This window comes from Oncorhynchus mykiss, chromosome 21, assembly GCF_013265735.2.
Source record: "Oncorhynchus mykiss isolate Arlee chromosome 21, USDA_OmykA_1.1, whole genome shotgun sequence".
Classification (NCBI taxonomy): Eukaryota; Metazoa; Chordata; class Actinopteri; order Salmoniformes; family Salmonidae; genus Oncorhynchus; species Oncorhynchus mykiss.
Genome location: NC_048585.1, coordinates 47627408 through 47649960, shown reverse-complemented (window position 1 = coordinate 47649960; position 22553 = coordinate 47627408). Strand labels below are relative to the sequence as shown.

The window sequence follows — 22553 nt, the reverse complement described above, 5'->3', positions numbered from 1 at the left end:
GCAAAGAGATGGATTTACAAACAGTGCCTTCAGAAATTATTATTCACACTCCTTGACTTTTCCCCAAGAAAATGTGTTACAGCTTGATTTTTAAATGTATTAAATTGAGATTTTGTGCCACTGGAAGACACACAGTATCCCATAATGTCAAAGTGGAATTAGGTTTTGAGGAATGTTTACAAATGAATTAAATATGAAAAGCTCAACTGTCTTGAGTCATTAAGTTGTCAACCCCTTTGTTTGGCAAGCCTACATAAGTTCATGAGTAAACATTTTCTCAACAAGTCACATAATAAGTTGCATGGACTCACTCTGTGTGGAATAATAGTGCTCAACATGATTTTTGAATTACTATCTCATCTCTGTACCCCACACATACAATTATCTGTAAGGTACCCTCAGTAAAGCAGTAATTTCAAACATGGATTGAACCACAAAGACCTGGGAACCTATTGTTAGATGGGTAAACATTTAAAAAAGCAGATATTGAATATCTCTTTGAGCATGGTGAAGTTAATATTTACACTTTGGTTGGTGTATAAAAATACCCAGTCATTACAGAAATACAGGCACCCTTCTTAACTCAGTTACCGGAGAGGATTTCACCATGAGGCCAATGGTAACTTTAAAACAGTTACAGTGTCTAATGGCTGTGATAGGAGAACGCTGAGGATGGATCAATAACATTGTAATTACTCCAAAAAATTAACCTAAATGACAGAGTGAAAAGAAGGAAGCCTGTACAGAATCCAAAATATTCCAAAACATGCACCCTGTTTGCATTAAGGTTAAACTGCAAAACATTTGGCGAAGAAATTAACTATGTCCTGAATACAAAGTGTTATGTTTGTGTCAAGTCCAACACAACACATCACTGAGTACCACTCTTCATATTTTCAAGCATGGTGGTGGCTGCATCATGTTATGGGTATACTTATCATCAGCAAGGACGAGGACGTTTTTTGGGGATAAAAATAAATGGAATAGAGCTAAGCACTGGCTGGTTCAGTCTGCTTTCCAACAGACACAGATACAAACCCACCTTTCAGCAGGACAATAACATAAAACACAAGGCCAAATCTACACTGGTGTTTCTTACCAAGAAGACATTGAATGTTCCTGACTGGCCTAGTTACAGTTTTGACTTATATTTGGCTTGAAAATCTATGGCAAGACTTGAAAATGGCTGTCTAGCAATGATCAACAAACAACTTGACAGAGCTTGAAAAATGTAAAACATAATAATGTGCAAACATTGTACAATCCAGGTGTGCACAGCTCTTAGAGACTTACCCAGAAAGACTAACATCTGTAGTCGCTGCAAAGGTGATTCTAACGTGTATTGACTAGGGTGTGAATGCTTATGTAAATGAGATATTTCTGTATTTCATTTTCAATAAATTATCAAACATTTCTAACAACATGTTTTCACTTTGTCATTATGGGGTATTGTGTGTAGATCGGTGAGAGAAAAACATCAATTTAATCCATTTCGAATTCGGGTTGTAACACAAAAAAAAGTGTAATAAATCAAGGGTTAGGAATACTTTCTAAACACGCTGTATCTAGGCCTAAATCAAGACGCTGTTTGATTGTTTTAAGTATAGGTTTACACGACAATGACAGACATGACAGACATGTAATGCGCTGCTCAGCCACTTTGTCAAGTTACTGATAAACATAGTGGTTTAATGTTATGGTAATTTAAAAGCAGACTGTCTTTGAGGAAAGAATTTCATCATGGTTGATTCTGTCTCTATGCATTTTTCTTAGAAGAGCCTACTGGCACACAACTTCAAAACAAAGCCTGTGATTTGGGGGTCTTGTTTCATGTCACTGTTTTCACTGTTGTCACTGTTTTCACATGCAACAGGGGAAAGAGAGAGCTTCATGTGTTGCTCAAGGTTCTTTTAGGTACTTCCCCATCTCCCATCCCCCTGCACAATTAATTCGATTTTGGGGGGTATTATCAAGAGGTAGCCGTGCAAAGTGGCATGACAGAAAAATGGTCCAGAACCCGAGGCTTTCCTTCAGCTGGATGTCGTCACCACAACCCAGTGTATCTATGGGGCAGAGGATAAGCATGTTTCAACCAAAATGAGGACAGAATCAAATCACAACGTTGGAATAAAAAGTGACAGAGCAGCACTGAGACTGAGATAGGGTTGGGAATAAATCCTAAACATGCATGTTTGAAAGTACGAAAAATACATGAGCAGATTCCACAGTTAGTGTTTAGCAGAAACATGTCAAAACCTTCTTTCTTCTTTCGAAGACAACAGAAGACAATATGTTACTACAGAAAGTAATCAAAGCATTTCTAGGAAAAAAATACCCGCTGAACATATTGGACCTGTGCGTTCGGACCTGCTTCCCAAACTATTGATATCAATCCAGACGTTTGACACATAATCCGGGTAGCAGAAATTCATCAAAGTAATGATTGAATAATTATCTCAAGTGCAATTAATTAAACACGCCAATGAACTCATCTTCAACAGCTGTCCAAGCTTCACCACTTAATCACAAACAAATTGAGGACGCGGAGTGCATGCAATAATCTCTGCAAAGTGCATTGTTTACTAACAGTAATTACTATCACACTGTGCTCTGTGTATTAGCGAGCCAAGTGACTACTACACAGTGCTAAAATTGAAGTTTATTTCCAAAATGCTATATCCACATTTTTTTTTCACCAGAAATTATTGCTTCTATGATTTTGCATTCATAGATTTTAGGTGTGTATTAAAATGTTTTTCTTTGGAAAATGCCTTCAGAAAGCCTTCATACCCCTTGACTTTTTCCACATTGTGTTGTGTAACAGCCTGAATTCAAAATTGATTAAATTTACATTTTGGGTCACTGGCCAACACACAATACCCCATAATGTAATAGTGGAATTATGCTTTTAGAATTTTTTACTAATTAATAACAAATTAAAAACTGAAATGTTTTGAGTTAATAAGTATTAAACTCCTTTATTATGGCAAGCCTAAATACAGTGCCTTGCGAAAGTATTCGGCCCCCTTGAACTTTGCGACCTTTGGCCACATTTCAGGCTTCAAACATAAAGATATAAAACTGTATTTTTTTTGTGAAGAATCAACAACAAGTGGGACACAATCATGAAGTGGAACGACATTTATTGGATATTTCAAACTTTTATAACAAATCAAAAACTGAAAAATTGGGCGTGCAAAATTATTCAGCCCCCTTAAGTTAATACTTTGTAGCGCCACCTTTTGCTGCGATTACAGCTGTAAGTTGCTTGGGGTATGTCTCTATCAGTTTTGCACATCGAGAGACTGACATTTTTTCCCATTCCTCCTTGCAAAACAGCTCGAGCTCAGTGAGGTTGGGTGGAGAGCATTTGTGAACAGCAGTTTTCAGTTCTTTCCACAGATTCTCGATTGGATTCAGGTCTGGACTTTGACTTGGCCATTCTAAGACCTGGATATGTTTATTTTTGAACCATTCCATTGTAGATTTTGCTTTATGTTTTGGATCATTGTCTTGTTGGAAGACAAATCTCCGTCTCCGTTGACAGTGGGGATGGTGTGTTCAGCTGTGTTGGATGGTTGGGATGGTGTGTTCAGCTGTGTTGCTTTTACGCCAAACATAACGTTTTGCATTGTTGCCAAAAAGTTCAATTTTGGTTTCATCTGACCAGAGCACCTTCTTCCACATGTTTGGTGTGTCTCCCAGGTGGCTTGTGGCAAACTTTAAACAACACTTTTTATGGATATCTTTAAGAAATGGCTTTCTTGCCACTCTTCCATAAAGGCCAGATTTGTGCAATATACGACTGATTGTTGTCCTATGGACAGAGTCTCCCACCTCAGCTGTAGATCTCTGCATTTCATCCAGAGTGATCATGGGCCTCTAGGCTGCATCTCTGATCAGTCTTCTCCTTGTATGAGCTGAAAGTTTAGAGGGACGGCCAGGTCTTGGTAGATTTGCAGTGGTCTGATACTCCTTCCATTTCAATATTATCGCTTGCACAGTGCTCCTTGGGATGTTTAAAGCTTGGGAAATCGTTTTGTATCCAAATCCGGCTTTAAACTTCTTCACAACAGTATCTCGGACCTGCCTGGTGTGTTCCTTGTTCTTCATGATGCTCTCTGCGCTTTTAACGGACCTCTGAGACTATCACAGTGCAGGTGCATTTATACGGAGACTTGATTACACACAGGTGGATTGTATTTATCATCATTAGTCATTTAGGTCAACATTGGATCATTCAGAGATCCTCACTGAACTTCTGGAGAGAGTTTGCTGCACTGAAAGTAAAGGGGCTGAATAATTTTGCACGCCCAATTTTTCAGTTTTTGATTTGTTAAAAAAGTTTGAAATATCCAATAAATGTCTTTCCACTTCATGATTGTGTCCCACTTGTTGTTGATTCTTCACAAAAAAATACAGTTTTATATCTTTATGTTTGAAGCCTGAAATGTGGCAAAAGGTTGCAAAGTTCAAGGGGGCCGAATACTTTCGCAAGGCACTGTACGTTCAGGAGTAAACATTTGCTTAACAAGTCACATAATTTGCTAATTTTATTGGTCACATACACATATTTACTAGATGTTATTGCGGGTGTGGCGAAATGCTTGTATTCCTAGCTCCAACAGTGCAGTAATATCTAACAACACACAACAGTACACACAAATCTAAAAAGTAAAATAATGGAATTAAGAAATATTTAAATATTAGGACCAGCATTGTCGGAGTCCGGAGTGTATATATTCAGTATATATATATATATATATATATATATATATATATATATACATACATACACACACACACACACACACACACACACACACACACACACACACACATACACACAGTGCCTTCGGAAAGTATTCAGACCTCTTGACTTTTTCCACATTGTTTCATTACATTACATTTTTTTGCAAATTCATTGAAATTAAAAAACAGAAATGACTTATTTACGTCAGTATTCATCCCCCTTGGTATTTTTTCTATTTTGTTACACTACAACCTGTAATTTATTTGGATTTCATGTAATGGACATACACAAAATAGTCCAAATTGGTGACGTGAAATGAAAAAAAAATTATAATAATAAAAAAATGAAAAGTGGTCTGTGCATATGTATTCACCCCCTTTGCTGTGAAGCCCCTAAATAAGATCTGGTGCAACCAATTACCTTCAGATGTCAAATAATTATTTAAATAAAGTCCACCTGTGTGCGATCTTAGTGTCACATGATCTCAGCATATATACACCTGTTCTGAAAGGCCCCAGAGTCTGCAACACCACTAAGCAAGGGGCACCACCAAGCAAGCGGAAGGAAGCATGAAGAGCAAGGAGCTCTCCAAACAGGTCAGGGACAAAGTTGTGAAGCACAGATCAGAGTTGGGTTATATAAAAATATCCATAACATTGAACATCCACGGAGCACCATTAAATACATTACAAAAAAATGGAAAGAATATGGCACCACAACAAACCTGCCAAAAGAGGGCAGTACACCAAAACTCACGGACCAGGAAAGGAGGGCATTCATCAAAGAGGCAATAAAGAGACCTGAAATTTCACCAAAACTCACAGACCAGGCAAGGAGGGCATTAATCAAAGAGGCAACAAAGAGACCTGAAATTTGCTCAGTGGTGAGGTTTTTGGAGGGATCATTGAACAACAACATTGTAGTTATTCCCCAATACTAACCTAAATTACAGAGTGAGAAGAATAATGCCTGTACAAAATACAAATATTTCAAAACATACATCTTGTGTACAACAAGGCACTAAAGTAAAAAAATGTGGCAAAGAAATTAACTTTGTGTCCTGAATACAAAGCGTTATGTTTGGGGCAAATCTAACACAATACATCACTGAGTACCCCTATTTATATTTTCAAGTATGGTTGTTGGCTGCATCATGTTCTGGGTATACTTGTCATCAGCAAGGACTAAGGAACTTTTGGGATAAAAAAGAATAGACCTAAACACAGGCCAAATCCTAGAGGAAAACCTGGTTCAGTCTGCTTTCCAACAGACAATAAGAGACAAATTCACCTTTCAGCAGGACAATAACCTAAAACACAAGGCCAAATATACACTGGAGTTGCTTGACAAAGACAGCGCTGAATGTTCTTGAGTGTTCTAGTTACAGTTTTGACTTAAACTGTCTTGAAAATGTATGGCAAGACTTGAAAATGGCTGTCTAGCAATGATCAACAACCAAATTGACATACCTTGAAGAATTTTCTAATATTGCAAATATTGTACAATCCAAGTGTGCAAAGCTCTTAGACACTTACCCACGATGACTCACAGTTGTAATCACTGCCAAAGGTGTTTCTAACAAGTATTGGCTCAGGAGTGTGAATACTTATGTAAATTAGATATTTCTGTATTTCATTTTCATTAAATTTGCAAAAAAAATGTAAGACATATTTTCACTTTGTCATTATGGGTTACGTGTAAATGGGTTAGAACATGTTTTATATTTAATCAATTTTGAATTCAAGTTGTAACACAACAAAATGTGGAATAAGGCAAGGGGTATGAATACTTTCAGAAGGCACTGTATCAATTGTTCAGTTGGAATGGATTGTTTGAATCCTGTATATTTGACTGTGATATATGGTTGTCTCACCTTGGTATCTGCAGATGAATGCACTCACTTTAAGTAGTTCTGAATAAGAGCATCTGCTAAATGTCAAATTTAAAAGTTTTACATTCAGATTTCATATTACTGTATTGAATAAAAAATATGCATTTTTATATTGATGTCACAAATGTATAATTTATACAGTTTTTTATAAAAAAGTGACTTATTTGTTACATTTGACTGTGTAAAACCTAGCAGTACTACTTACAGTGGGGCAAAAAAAAGTATTTAGTCAGCCACCAATTGTGCAAGTTCTCCCACTTAAAAAGATGAGGGAGGCCTCTAATTTTCATCATAGGTACACTTCAACTATGACAGACAAAATGAGAAAAAAAATCCAGAAAATCACATTGTAGGATTTTTAATGAATATATTTGCAAATTATGATGGAAAATAAGTATTTGGTCACCTACAAACAAGCAAGATTTCTGGCTCTCACAGACCTGTAACTTCTTCTTCAAGAGGCTCCTCTGTCCTCCACTCGTTACCTGTATTAATGGCACCTGTTTAAACTTGTTATCAGTATAAAAGACACCTGTCCACAACCTCAAACAGTCACACTCCAAACTACACTATGGCCAAGACCAAAGAGCTGTCAAAGGACACCAGAAACAAAATTGTAGACCTGCACCAGGCTGGGAAGACTGAATCTGCAATAGGTAAGCAGCTTGGTTTGAAGAAATCAACTGTGGGAACAATTATTAGAAAATGGAAGACATACAAGACCACTAATAATCTCCCTCGATCTGGGGCTCCACGCAAGATCTCACCCCGTGGGGTCAAAATGATCACAAGAATGGTGAGCAAAAATTCCAGAACCACACCGGGGGACCTAGTGAATGACCTGCAGAGAGCTGGGACCAAAGTAACAAAGCCTACCATCAGTAACACACTATGCCGCCAGGGACTCAAATCCTGCAGTGCCAGACGTGTCCCCCTGCTTAAGCCAGTACATGTCCAGGCCCGTCTGCTAGAGAGCAATTGGATGATCCAGAAGAAGATTGGGAGAATGTCAAATGGTCAGATGAAACCAAAATATAACTTTTTGGTAAAAACTCAGCTCGTCGTGTTTGGAGGACAAAGAATGCTGAGTTGCATCCAAATAACACCATACCTACTGTGAAGCATGGGGGTGGAAACATCATCATGCTTTGGGGTTGTTTTTCTGCAAAGGGACCAGGACGACTGATCCGTGTAAAGGAAAGAATGAATGGGGCCATGTATCGTGTGATTTTGAGTGAAAGCCTCCTTCCATCAGCAAGGGCATTGAAGATGAAACGTGGCTGGGTCTTTCAGCATGACAATGATCCCAAACACACCGCCCGGGCAATGAAAGAGTGGCTTCGTAAGAAGCATTTCAAGGTCCTGGAGTGGCCTAGCCAGTCTCCAGATCTCAACCCCATAGAAAATCTTTGGAGGGAGTTGAAGGTCCGTGTTGCCCAGCAACAGCCCCAAAACATCACTGCTCTAGAGGAGATCTGCATCAAGGAATGGGCCAAAATACCAGCAACAGTGTGTGAAAACCTTGTGAAGACTTACAGAAAACGTTTGACCTCTGTCATTGCCAACAAAGGGTATATAACAAAGTATTGAGATAAACTTTTGTTATTGACCAAATACTTATTTTCCACCATAATTTGCAAATAAATTCATTAAAAATCCTACAATGTGATTTTCTGGATTTTGTTTTCTCATTTTGTCTGTCATAGTTTAAGTGTACCTATGATGGAAATTACAGGCCTCTCTCATCTTTTTAAGTGGGAGAACTTGCACATTTGGTGGCTGACTAAATACTTTTTTGCCCCACTGTATTTCTCAGAGTGAGGCGGCTATATAGCGTTTTGCAAAGAAACATAATTATTTGTCTATCTTAAATGAAACCATCAAGTGATAGATTTCAAACAAATACATGTCTATCCTTTAACAACCCCATGCCATGATTAGATAGTGAAAAAACACACCAATATCTTATATCTTAAATATCTTTTAAAAAATAAAAGTGAATTTCTGAAAATGGATATATAGCATTTTGTAAAGAAACTCTTCAATTGTCTAAAGAGAGTTGGGGTTATTTTTCGTAGTTGCCTCTGAGACTCCTGTTAGATAACACAGATTATGTGATTACAAGTGTTTTGGGTTACTCAATTCTGACATCATAGGCAGCTGTATCCCACAAAATATTAAAGGGATTACTGTATGTTTAGCATATCATTCTGGAATTAGCATTAGAGTACGAGCAGTATGAACAGTAGGAGTTTAAACTGTCAAACCCTGTGCTAACAAACTACAGTAGCTGCATCTCACAGACACCCTATTCCCTGACTAGTTCCCCTCCACACTAGATTGAGTACACATATACAATATTATATATTTTTTTGAGTATGTCACTGCCCTGAAACCTGAAATCCTTTCCACTGTTTTTTCCTTGAGGGAATGGACTAGCTAAGTCTGTCAGTCAAACCCACACTAACCCTATTTAAAAGGCTGCCGTGACTATGCCAACCGAGTCTGCTGGGTTTTTGCGATGAGGTAATTTTGGGCATCACAAACCCAGCTTTCATGGTATGCCGAAGCCTGCCAGTCACTGAGGACTATGGGAAATAGAGACTGTGGTTCTGACATATGGGGGATCTATCTGGAACACACTCGTGTCTGGCGGTTGAATGAGGATTGTCAGCTAATACAGTGATGTAAGACGTGTGTGTGTGAGTCGTCACAAGTGGGAAATACTTTACAGTGGTGTATATGGAGGACTTACAGTATATGTAGCTATAGCGATGATAACTTACAGCTCATCATCAATCGCAATTATACGTCTATGGGCATTTCTTTCATTCCGTAATATGTGCAGGTGTCTTCAAACATTTGCGACATTCTAATCTTGATAATTACATGGACGTATTTGAGTATACCATTGTGGGCTGCTGAATCCAAATGGTAATTAGCATATTAATTTAAATCCCAATATCTCACACAGTACATTTCAGTGGGGATGATAACAATGGGGCACAATGGAGATATTACAGTAATTGAAATGAGCTAAGTGTGAACTGTGACTCACTTCTGCTCTGTCTAGAGTGTCTAACTCCATATGGATGTAGTGAAATCACAGAATTAAAGGGATTGTTCGGGATTTTGTCAATGAAGCCCTTTATCTACTTCCCCAGAGTCAGAAGAACTCTTTGATACCATTTTCTTGGGGAAGTAGACAAAGGACTTTATTGACAAAATCCTGAAATATCCATTTAAGTGTGTCAACTGAAATGAGTGATATACATACCAGGATTAGGGTCAATTCATTTAAATTACAGTCAATTCAGAAAGAAAAACGCATTCCAATTCCACATTTTCGTCAATGAAATGCATTGCAGAGAAGTGGAATTGGAATTTAAGTGTACTTCCTGAATTGACTGTAATTTAAATCAAATTGACCCCAACTCCGGTATACACAATACTAGTGTGGAACAAAAAAATATTGTCGGTAGCTAGGTTTCCATCCAATTGGCAACAGATTCAGACTCTGGTCTAGACACATTCGCTCTAGCCAACAGCTTGCAGATACAGTGTGGGCAGGCTGTGCAGGTTGTCTAGTCTATATGATGAGATTAGTATGGATAAGAACGAGAATATTTTCATTTATCAAATGGCAGTCAAGCATCGATCACCATGTCACCAGAATAAAACCCTTGATATTTATAGGAAAGGAGCATCAAGATCACCGTGCACTTTCACCACCCTGTGAAGCTCATCATAACTTATTTAATCTGTAGCCTAATAAAATGCATGTTTCTTGATTCATGGAGGACCACACACCATATCATCGCGTGACTCCAAGTTTACTTATTATATATCAATATTTGCTCATAAAGGCCGTATCTCGCATAGTTAATTTTACAGACACAAAAAGATCGCACCATGTCGGACAAACAAATGATCTGTCAGCAGTTATTAAATAATACTGAAACTTCATGTTTCCATCACAGCTGGCGTGGATTTTTAAAAATACTATATGATTTTACTTGCATATAAACTGTGGATGAATACGTGGTTATTGTCAATATTAGAATGAGTTGTTGGTAGGCCAGGCATTGTTGCTGTAGTACACCCATTTATTTTACGTGGAGGTGATACGTTCCCTGTTTTGTCAGAAACCTTGATACTTTAGTTCCTATTCAGCTTTTCTCCTCCAGGTCGAGTAAGAAACTACATTTGGGCAGAAATAAATACTCCAAAGACGCTGAACGATTCCTCTAATGCGGTCTTAATGGTATTTAGCCTTATCTGGAATGGGTTTGTTTATACCCCGCTTGAAAAACACCAAACACTTTTGTCTCCTTTTGAGAGCATCTCAATTAACTCTGCCGACAAGAAAGTCTGGCGAAATAACACTCTGCTATTTGATCGACACTTGCCCACAGCACGGACATTAGGCAACTCACGGGCCGTGCTAATGCTGCTAGTTTTGAAAGTAAACATAGCCTTTTGTTGTCCTCCGACAGTATTGCAGCTCAAATTATGATGGTGTGTACAATCAATTACTTCAAATGATGTCTGTAGAATGGATTCCAATGTGATGCTTTGATAGAAAAGAGACCGCACAATGTGAAAATGAAAAACAGTGGCTGTGTCGGTACAAGGACATCTTTTAAAGTATTGTCATCTCTGCTCTAGTCACACTAGCAGAGTCACTCGACATCTTTGAGCAAAATGAAATCTTGATTGGTCCAAAAAAATATATTTAAAGCCCAAACTCATTTTCCTCTTTGTTGTGAGTGAAATATATACTGGCTTTTATCCTTTTATTGGTAACCCCAACGTGTGGATCTCCAAGAATTGATTTTCCTCCAAAGTAATTGCTCATTTCTCTCCTGTTTTTATAAATAAGCTGTTAGCCCGGCAGATACTCTGAAAAGCTGAAAGGCTATTGTTGATTCTGCTTCAGAACAAGGACAGCAATTGTATTGACATGTGAAAGTTCTTTGAACTGGGTGTGAGGTCATGCAAGGCTATTAAAGGATTTCTAGGCGCATCAATAGTAATTACATGTACAGTATTTAGACAACCATTGGCATGACAGATCAAATGCACCCATTTGCTGTTTTGAATGGTATTTTGACGGTAGGACTTCTATTTACAGCATGAATAGATATACTACTATTTAAAAAAGGTCTTGCTATGTAATAGAGATTTGTGTTTTAAAAGGTTTCTTGGAAAAGGTTGCTGGGTCAAATTTAAGTGGTTTGTATGATGGTTGGATATGGATGAACTAGGGGGACATACATTTCAGGTGTATTTAAATAGATTAACTGAAACAAGTCTCTAACATGGCATTATGAAGTCCCCAAAACCCACTGAGATGTGTCTACGGATAGGATATGACTAGGAATAATCCATTACACACACATCTACATGACAATGACTGTACATTACATGGGTTACGGTGTATTGACTGAAACAATTACGTAACATTATACCCTCAATACCCACAGTCTGTGTTCAAGGTTTAGGGGATGATTTGGTGGCAGTTTAGTCATTCTCAAAGCTAACAGTATTTCACTCCCCCTAGTCATCTCTCAGTCGCCCTCCCTCCCTCCCTCCCTCCCTCCCTCCCTCCCTCCCTCCCTCCCTCCCTCCCTCCCTCCCTCCCTCCCTCCCTCCTTTCTTCCAAGAGTGTATAAGTCACACCTGAGCCATCCATCCAAACCCCTAGACCATGAAATTAGCTAAAGACGTAAAGCTGTGAATGACACAGGTGTGGAAACAAATGAGAACGTCAAAGTAAGAAGTGCAGATCAGAGACGGCAGATCTTGTCGTCGTTACATGTCACAGCTTACTTACTCTTTCACTTTATGCCTAGTCTTTCAGGGGCAGTTGTGTGTTCCAGAAGCTAATGCTAGCTCGGTATTAGACTACAAGTAATGGTATGAGGAGCTTGTGAGAAAGTCATACTCCTGCATCTCATTTCCCATTGAAAACATTTGAAGTCGCTCAAGCTTGTCGGCACTTCTTCTCTGTGCCGTATAAATTATGCCGCGCCTCGTCCTCTATCCCTTTTTAACTCATTCAGATATTCAAATATTCTATTCATCACCTTCATTAATAATTGCCTCCCCGTGTACAACTAAGATTTGGCGAGCGACAAGCTCCGGGGCAATCATGGCAGCTATTGTCTGCGACAAAGCAAGTTAATGTACCTGCGGAGCATCTTGACTGACGCCGATGTAAACAAGTCCTGCGATAGTGGGAAACATGAAAACATCTATTGTGTATTCTGACTGTGTGGTTTTGGGCTGCTTGATTGTAGGCGCGATTAGCATTTTAATAATGTGGGATATGTTGAGAGAGAGAGATAGAGTCAGAGCCAGTTAGGACCCACAGTCAGTTGTTATAATCATACAGGGGACAGGAGTGAATGTGCCAACTGAATGGTAGAAATGACATGAGAGAGTGGCATTTATCTAGCAGGACTTTTGTGAGATATTCTAATTCAACACAGATTTGGTGACATGGATGCGTTTCCCCTTTGGCTAAGCCGTGCAAAAAGCCAAGGGCGACAAATCAAGGAGTTGAGAGAACACACAGTCGCCATCTGTAAATCACATGTTTCTATGTCAAACAGTTTATTTTAGATTGTGCAGGTAGGAGTTCAGAATAATCAAGCATGCTGTTATTGTTCTTTTGTTGAAATCAACATGAAAATGTCCAGCATGAAATGGAAATGTATAGATTGCAGGCCTACTGTGCAGTGTTTGCTGTTTGGAAAAATGGCAACTCTAGAGAGAGAATACATCAAAGTGAGTGTCACGAATATTACCGAAGGTGGCTCCCCTTCTTGTTCGGGTGGCGCTAGGCGGTCGTCGGTCTACTAGCTGCCACCAATCCTTTGTTCCGTCTTCGTTTGGTTTTGTCTAATTGTTTTCACCTGTTCATTGTTTGGTTGTTAGGGTGGTGTTATTTAAGTTCGTTTAGCCCGCTTCTGTTTGTGCGGGCTTGTTCTTCTGTATTTGTGAGAGGTGTTAGTGTTTTGTTGGGTTTTCTCGCTGCCCTGGTATTTTACCTAAGGGTACTATTTGTAGTAAGAGTTATGCCTGTGTTGAGTAATACTATTTTGTTCTTTTGATTTTGGACATTAAAGCGTGTTTTTTCCCGCATCCTTTGCTCTCTGCGCTTGACTCCACACCCATTCACTCATTGAGCGTTACAGTGAGAATGTTATTGACTATTGGCTTTTGCCATCATAGGCATCAATGCCATGCTCTCTGTTACAACATTCTCCATGATGGACAAAGATCTGTTCACATCTAATTTCCTTCAAAAACCTATCGAGTTCTCTTATAGACATGTTCAAAATGTGTCGTCCAATTACCCAATCTCGGGAAAAAGGAACCACACCTTGAAAGGGAAATTGAAAGAGGTACATGCAAAGTGTGAAGGTATCAGGCGATCTGTTTTGATTGATGGGACCTGTTTTGGCATGTGAAAGGGAGAGTGGAGAGTGTGTCCACCGATTAATGATCCTTGGCGTTTTTGAATTATGACTAGGGGGAAGGTTGTCGACACTGAGAAGTGAGAGTGAAATTGAAAAGCCAATCAATTGCTCCTTTGCTCGGGCAAATGATGGACTAATGATTACCTGCTATCATGTGATCCTGCCATCATCTACATATTGATTCTCCTGCTGTCGAGACTTTGTAGAATGAATATTAAAACGATGTATCACCAACTTGATATAACCAACGAATCCCTCTTTACTAGCTTGTTCATGTGACACCAATATGTAATAAAGGTACAACACATGACTTTTCAACAAATGTCTCTAATATTTGAACATACAAAGAACCCAAATCACGCATGAATGCCATAGCAAACATACCAGCAATCTCTACTGCAAACAAGACTATTGGCTTTCACATGGAGGAAAATCAGCGTAGAGTAGCCATTGAAGTTGCTGCATGTATGAGTACCTATGGAACGTGTTGGCCGTAACAGTAGATCTGCCCTAATTAGTATGACAAGGAGTGAGGTTTGACCAAATCACAACCCCATCACCCAGCTGCTGGTCTAATTCCTTTCCCGACCAACCACTTATGTCTGGGCAAAATTGTCTTAACTCGATCTACCCTGTTTTAGGTATAGTGGAATGATGGGTTACTGGGCGGCATTGGCTTAATAACGATTTACCCAACAATGTACACTGAGTGTACAAAACAATATGAACACCTTCCTAATATTGAGTTGCACCTCCTTATGCCCTCAGAACAGCCTCAATTCGTCGGGACGTGGACTCTACAAGGTGTTGAAAGCGTTGCACAGGGACGATGTTGACAATGCTTTACACAGTTGCGTCAAATTGGCTGGATGTCCTTTTTGGTGGTGGACCATTCTTGATCCACACGGGAAACTGTTGAGCATGAAAAATGCAGCATTTCTTGACACACTCAAACCGGTGCGCCTGTTCAAAGGCACATACATATTTTGTCTTGCCCATTCATCCTCGGAATGGCACACATACACAATCCTTCTTTATCTTGTCTCCACCCTTTCATCTACACTGATTGAAGGGATCATAGCTTTCACATGGATTAACCTGGTCAGCCTATGTCATGGAAAGAGCAGGTGTTCCTAATGTTTGTACACTCAGTGTATATTAACCTTCGATCGCTGATGCTATGTATTGGCCAGTGACAGACGTTGAAGCCACCAGTCGGCCAGACTGGCACTCCCAAGGAGAAACAGTCCTCCATAGGAATGAATGGAATTCTACAGTATTTCAATTAAATGTTTAATGGGAAAAAATGACATGTATTTAAGTGTTTTTTGTTGTAGTGGGGACTGTAAGAGAACTTTCAAAACAATTAGCTGTGTAGTTCACATAAGAAAATGTAAAAGTATGCATTAAGGTGTTTAAAATAGAATAAATGTGGCAAAAACTAATTTAGACATTAATAAATGCATTTCTATACATTCCAAAATATATATTTTTTAACAATGGAAGTGCCAAGATGGAGATGCAATGGTTTCAAAACACCGCCCCCTGTTAGTCTGTGTATATAGATACAAATAATTATATCTACCCTGTTTGAATTACAGTCAAATTATGTGTTACTGGGTGACATTGGCTAAATTAGTAACTTTATCTACCCTGTTTGAGTTACAGTTGAATGATGGGTTACTGGAGAACCGTCTTCGGACATAAAGCTTATAGTGTTGTACAGTGTAAATATGTCAGTGTGGATCCTTATGAGGTTATACTGTCAATAGGATGTTGAGCTATGAATAACAATGTGGACTCACCACTGTGGTGAATCGATCATTTGTTGTGTCCCTTGCAAATTATTATATTGTGCATCCTGTAAATGTTTTCCCCTTTATTTCTGTCTTGGGCAAAACAGTGCTCACATCCACACGCACACACACACACACACACACACACACACACACACACACACACACACACACACACACACACACACACACACACACACACACACACACACACACACACACACACACACACACACACTCACTAACACACTAATGCAAACACACACACAAACACTTGGGGGATGTTCAGGGTCAAGTGGTGCTCAAGGCGTGCTTCGAAAAATCCTGACGCTAGCAAATATTTCAAGACATTCTCTTTATTTACATGCAAGTTGCTGTCTCAGGCTGTTCAGTATTGTGATAATTTCCCATTTGAAAGTCATAACTTCTTTACATTCGTTGACGTAAAGGTTAACAAGCCTGAAGATTAGATCTCTCTTACTTACTCTCTCGTTGCCCTTTCTTCAACTAAATATCTCTTCTCTCGCATATTCTCTCAATGTCACTCTGTTTCTGTCGGCTTCTCTGCTCGTTTGTCTGTCAGTCTCTTCTTCTCTATACATCTCTATTTTCTCCCCCTTCACTTTCCACCTCTCGCTGTTTATCCACTGTCTATCTCTGTCACCCTTTCGATGTTTAAATCTCTCCTTGCCTTCCTCTTAGAATCCTATTCCCCCGCCTTCAATCTCTTCGCCTTTCTCTCTTTGACATTAATAGTGAGAGCTACTTGTTGTTCTCACCATATTTTCTTCCCCTGTTTGGCGGGAAACGCTGACAAAGTTGCCTCTGAATAGCTCTGCAATATAGGTGTTTTGACATTTCCTCCCCGAGATGTGGCGGCACATTATATTCCCAATAAATGCAGTATATTATGGCTATGACAGCTGATGGTGGGGTGGATTCAACCCCTCGCACCTGCTTCTGCCAAGATTGCACACAAAACTTGAATTTCTGTGCCGACACGTCTGTGCACTATGCTCGGAGCAGGCCTCCTTTCTCTAATCTCTCTGCCTTATTCTCGCTCTGTAATCAACAGCGATTCATCTCCGGCATGTCTGCTTAGGATGTTACTGTATTCAACATGGGCTGCTTGACGCCGAGTGGTTTCTGAACCTGTGGAAATGACGCAGCAAAGCTATAAAAAAAATAGGGATACAGAGAATTAGCTGTTTCTCAGAATTTGAGCGTATAATGTTAGTTGGGGCGATGTCAGTTGAGTAGGACCTGTGTCATTATGTACAATGGGTCACATCTCGTCACCTACTGCACATCTGAATGGACTGGAAAGGTGTAACATTTTCCAATCCAATTTGTACACATGCCGATAGTGAGTATGGGTCAGTACCTATAGGGAGTAGGGGTTAGTACCTATAGAGAGTAGGGGTTAGTACCTGTAGGTCGTAGGGGTTAGTCCCTATAGAGAGTAGGGTTCGTACATATAGGGAGTAGGGGTTAGTACCTATAGGGAGTAGGGGTTAGTACCTATAGGGAGTAGGGTCAGTACCTATATGGAGTAGAGGTTAGTACATATAGGGAGTAGGGTTAGTACCTATAGGGAGTAGGGGTTAGTACCTATAGGGAGTAGGGTTCGTACCTATAGGGAGTAGGGGTTAGTACCTATAGGGAGTAGGGTTAGTACCTATAGGGAGTAGGGTTAGTACCTATAGGGAGTAGGGTTAGTACATATAGGGAGTAGAGGTTAGTACATATAGGGAGTAGGTTTAGTACTATAGGGAGTAGGGGTTAGTACATATAGGGAGTAAGGGTTAGTTCCTAGAGAGAGTAGGGGTTAGTACTTATAGGGAGTAGGGTTAGTACCTATAGGGAGTAGGGTTAGTACCTATAGGGAGTAGGGGTTAGTACCTATAGGGAGTAGGGTTAGTACCTATAGGGAGTAGGGTTAGTACCTATAGGGAGTAGGTGTTAGTACCTATAGGGAGTAGGGGTTAGGACCTATAGGGAGTAGGGTTAGTACCTATAGGGAGTAGGGGTTAGTACATATAGGGAGTAGGGGTTATTACCTATGGAGAGTAGGGGTTAGTACATATAGGGAGTAGGGCTAGTACATATAGGGAGTAGGGTTAGTACATACAGGGAGTAGAGGTTAGTACCTATAGGGAGTAGGGTTAGTACATATAGGGAGTAGAGGTTAGTACCTATAGGGAGTAGGGGTTAGAACATATAGGGAGTAGAGGTTTGTACCTATAGGGAGTAGGGTTAGTACATATAGGGAGTAGGGGTTAGTACCTATAGAGAGTAGGGGTTAGTACCTGTAGGTCGTAGGGGTTAGTCCCTATAGAGAGTAGGGTTCGTACATATAGGGAGTAGGGGTTAGTACCTATAGGGAGTAGGGGTTAGTACCTATAGGGAGTAGGGTCAGTACCTATATGGAGTAGAGGTTAGTACATATAGGGAGTAGGGTTAGTACCTATAGGGAGTAGGGGTTAGTACCTATAGGGAGTAGGGTTCGTACCTATAGGGAGTAGGGGTTAGTACCTATAGGGAGTAGGGTTAGTACCTATAGGGAGTAGGGTTAGTACCTATAGGGAGTAGGGTTAGTACATATAGGGAGTAGAGGTTAGTACATATAGGGAGTAGGTTTAGTACTATAGGGAGTAGGGGTTAGTACATATAGGGAGTAAGGGTTAGTTCCTAGAGAGAGTAGGGGTTAGTACTTATAGGGAGTAGGGTTAGTACCTATAGGGAGTAGGGTTAGTACCTATAGGGAGTAGGGGTTAGTACCTATAGGGAGTAGGGTTAGTACCTATAGGGAGTAGGGTTAGTACCTATAGGGAGTAGGTGTTAGTACCTATAGGGAGTAGGGGTTAGGACCTATAGGGAGTAGGGTTAGTACCTATAGGGAGTAGGGGTTAGTACATATAGGGAGTAGGGGTTATTACCTATGGAGAGTAGGGGTTAGTACATATAGGGAGTAGGGTTAGTACATATAGGGAGTAGGGTTAGTACATACAGGGAGTAGAGGTTAGTACCTATAGGGAGTAGGGTTAGTACATATAGGGAGTAGAGGTTAGTACCTATAGGGAGTAGGGGTTAGTACCTATAGGGAGTAGGGGTTAGTACCTATAGGGAGTAGGGGTTAGAACATATAGGGAGTAGAGGTTTGTACCTATAGGGAGTAGGGTTAGTACATATAGGGAGTAGGGTTAGTACCTATAGGGAGTAGGGTTAGTACCTATAGGGAGTAGGGTTAGTACATATAGGGAGTAGGGTTAGTACCTATAGGGAGTAGGGGTTAGTACATATAGGGAGTAGGTGGTAGTACCTATAGAGAGTAGGGTTAGTACCTATAGGGAGTAGGGGTTACTACCTATATAGAGTAAGGGTTAGATCCTATAGAGAGTATGGGTTAGTACCTATTGGGATTAGGGGTTAGTACCTATAGGGAGTAGGGTTAGTACCTATAGGGAGTAGGGTTAGCACCTTTAGGGAGTAGGGTTGGTACCTATAGGGAGTAGGGGTTCGTACCTATAGGACCTACTTCCTATGGTACCAAATGAATGTAATTGGTTCAGAGTTTGCTTTGATATTTTAACCTGTGTGTCGTGATCGCGTTTGGTGTGGGGGGACAAAACAAATTTATGCACGATGGCGCACGCGCGCAGCCGGCTTGGGTTCTGTGTAAGGCTAATGGGAACAAGAGCAATAAGGTGCAAAGAACCATCAGCTATTCTATTAGGCTTTTTACAGTACAGTTTATGAAGCATGCCATAAGTGCTAATTCTAATTGTTTTTCAAGGTTCTTCTAGGGTTACATATTTTTCTTTGTTGGCAAGGCTTCATTTAAAAAGGATGACAGAGGTTTGAGAGTAATGCTATGTTCAATGCATATCTGTTTTTGGTGTTTGCGGAAAACACATCACCCCATTGTATATGATTTTCAATACTGTTCTTGTCAAATGTATAAAAAAAATGTGGAATTGAAATAAATTGGCCAATGACATAAGAATGGCCACTGACATATTACTATCACTACAGGAAACTGAAACAGTTGATCATGCTAAAGTAAGGAGTTGTGGTTTGTTCGAAACAGCTGCAATTTTGGTATGAATTACTGCTGCATTGATGGAAGCACACCCATTAACAGAGGTAGGACTACACCAGGCATAATAGTTAGTCTGTGTACTATGAGTACATTGTCACTTGATTCTATCTATCAGCAATGTTTGGTATTATAAAGTACATATTCTATGTAGTGTAAAGGTCAGACAGACGAGTCTTTGCAATGTTGAGTCATTCTGGGATTTTATTCGTTACACCCCTATAATTCAAAGTGATTATCATTAATATCATTCACATGGGAAGAAATTTCAGAGCAGCCTGTTGGAATATTCTCATATCCGGCGGGGCTGGCGCCGCCACTTTCACAGCGGACAGCAATATCGCACAGCCTTTGAGTTTATGCAAAGCGCCCCATCTCCCTTCAACAGCGCTCAGTCAGTGAGACCTTGGCAAATATCATTAAATTCTCTGATAACGTTTCTCTCGCTCTTTCCCACACTCTCTCCCCCGTTTCTTTCCCCCTTCCTTTTTTGTGTGTGCTGGCTATCACTCTGCGGCAGTGCACATGGAAGAGAGTGCATTGATCTGCCAAAGTGAGCAGCCATTTCGCGGGGCAAGTCTCCGAGGTGCCTCCGCTTCTGAATGGGAATTGCTCATTTCACCTAGGCGCCTTGCTTAGCGAGGCTAAAGGGGAGCCCCGCCAGGAGGGAGTGGAACCCGGCGCCAGGGCTTGGTGGGCGGGAGATAAGACCTCAACTCGCTAGTGCTACTGGATCTCCAACCTCTCTCTCCATTCCTTTCTCACTAGCTCTCTCTCGCTTTCTCTTTCACGTTCGCTCTCTTCTTCTCTCTCTCTCTCTATTTCTCGCTCACCCTCTAGCTCTCAGCTAGCAGCAGTGAGCCTGGTGGGTAGGAGCCTTAACCAGTAAGGTTGCTGGATCGATTCCCCGAGCTGACAAGGTAAAAATGCCTGAGCAAGGCAATTAACCCATTGTTCCGCCGGCAACGAGGACGTGGATGTCGATTAAGGCAACCCTCCTCACCTCTCTGATTCAGAGGGGTTGGGTTAAATGCGGAAGACACGTTTCATTTGAATGCATTAAGTTGTACAACTGACTAGGTAACCCCTTTTCCCTCTCTTGGTTTCCCTACAAATATGTGAGAGGCCAACTGAACCAAATGACTATTGCCCCGTAACACTCACTTCTGTCGTCATGAAGTACTTTGAGATCATATTACCTCTACCTTACCTGACACCCTAGACCCACAATTTGCTTACTGCCCCAACATATCCACAGACGATGCAATCGCCACCACACTACACACTGCCCTATACCACCTGGACAAGAGGAATACCTATGCTGTTCATTGACTATCGCTCAGCATTCAACACCATAGTACCCTCCAAACTCATCATTAAGCTCGAGGCCCTGGGTCTGAACCCCGCCCTGTGCAACTGGGTCCTGGACTACCTAACGGGCCGCCCCCAGGTGATGAAGGCAGGAAACAACACCTCCACTTCGCTGAGCCTCAATACAGGGGCCCCACAACGACGCATGCTCAGCCCCCTCCTGTACTCCCTGTTCACCCATGACTGCGTGGCCACGCACGCCTCCAAATCAATCATCAAGTTTTCAAATGACACAACAGTATTAGACCTGATTACCAACAATGACGATACAGCTTACAGCGAGGAGGTGAGGACACTGGGTGTGTGGTGCCAGGAATGTCACCCAACGTCAACAACACAAAGGATCTGATCGTGGACTTCAGGAAACAGCAGAGGGGGCACTGCCCTATCCACATCGACTGGACCGCAGTGGTCTGCAGGGCTCTCCAGAGGGTGGTGCGGTCTGCCCAATGCATCATCTGGGGCAAACTACCTGCCCTCCAGGACCTGCCCTACAACGTCCGATGTCACAGGAAGGCCAAAAATTACAACAACCACCCAAGCCACTGCCTGTTCACCCCACTATCATCCAGAAGGCAAGGTCAGTACAGGTGCATCAAAGCTGGGAAACTCCCAGTACAGAGATTTAGCGCTACACTATTTGCCTTGCAAATGTACCATGTATTTACAACCCTCTGTCCCATGTAGCTCAGTTGATAGAGCAAGGCACTTTCAACGTCAGGATTGTGGGTCCAATTCCCACAGAGGACCAGAATGAGAATGTATACACTCACTACTCACTCACTATAAGTCACTCTGGATAAGAGCGTCTGCTAAATGACTGTAAATTATGTCCAAAGCAGATGTTAAGGCAATCAACTATTTTAGATGTAAATCTGTTAGACAAGTGATAAGTCTTAGTGGTTTAATGTTTTGAATAGCAACGTAGACCATTATCAGAGTTGTGGAATGATCCAAACAATATGTAAACAAATGTTAATTCAAATGTTAATTCAACTGGTCTCAAACTTGTGCAGTCTCAACATGCTGCCCACCTAATTCTTCAGAAGTCCGGAACGCAATCCAGCCAGCCACTTCATTCCACTACTTCATTCTTCTGATATTCCAAATACATCCTCCTCACCAGCCACATCCCTATCCAGTCTACATCTCCTAG

At 40.8% G+C, this 22553-nt stretch overlaps 1 protein-coding gene across 40 annotated transcripts in view; it reads right to left on the bottom strand.

Annotated features, from left to right (window-relative positions):
• LOC110500605 (receptor-type tyrosine-protein phosphatase delta) overlaps positions 1-22553 on the bottom strand; it is a 589354-nt gene that overhangs the window by 308057 nt on the left and 258744 nt on the right. The gene's annotated exons all lie outside the window — the stretch shown is intronic.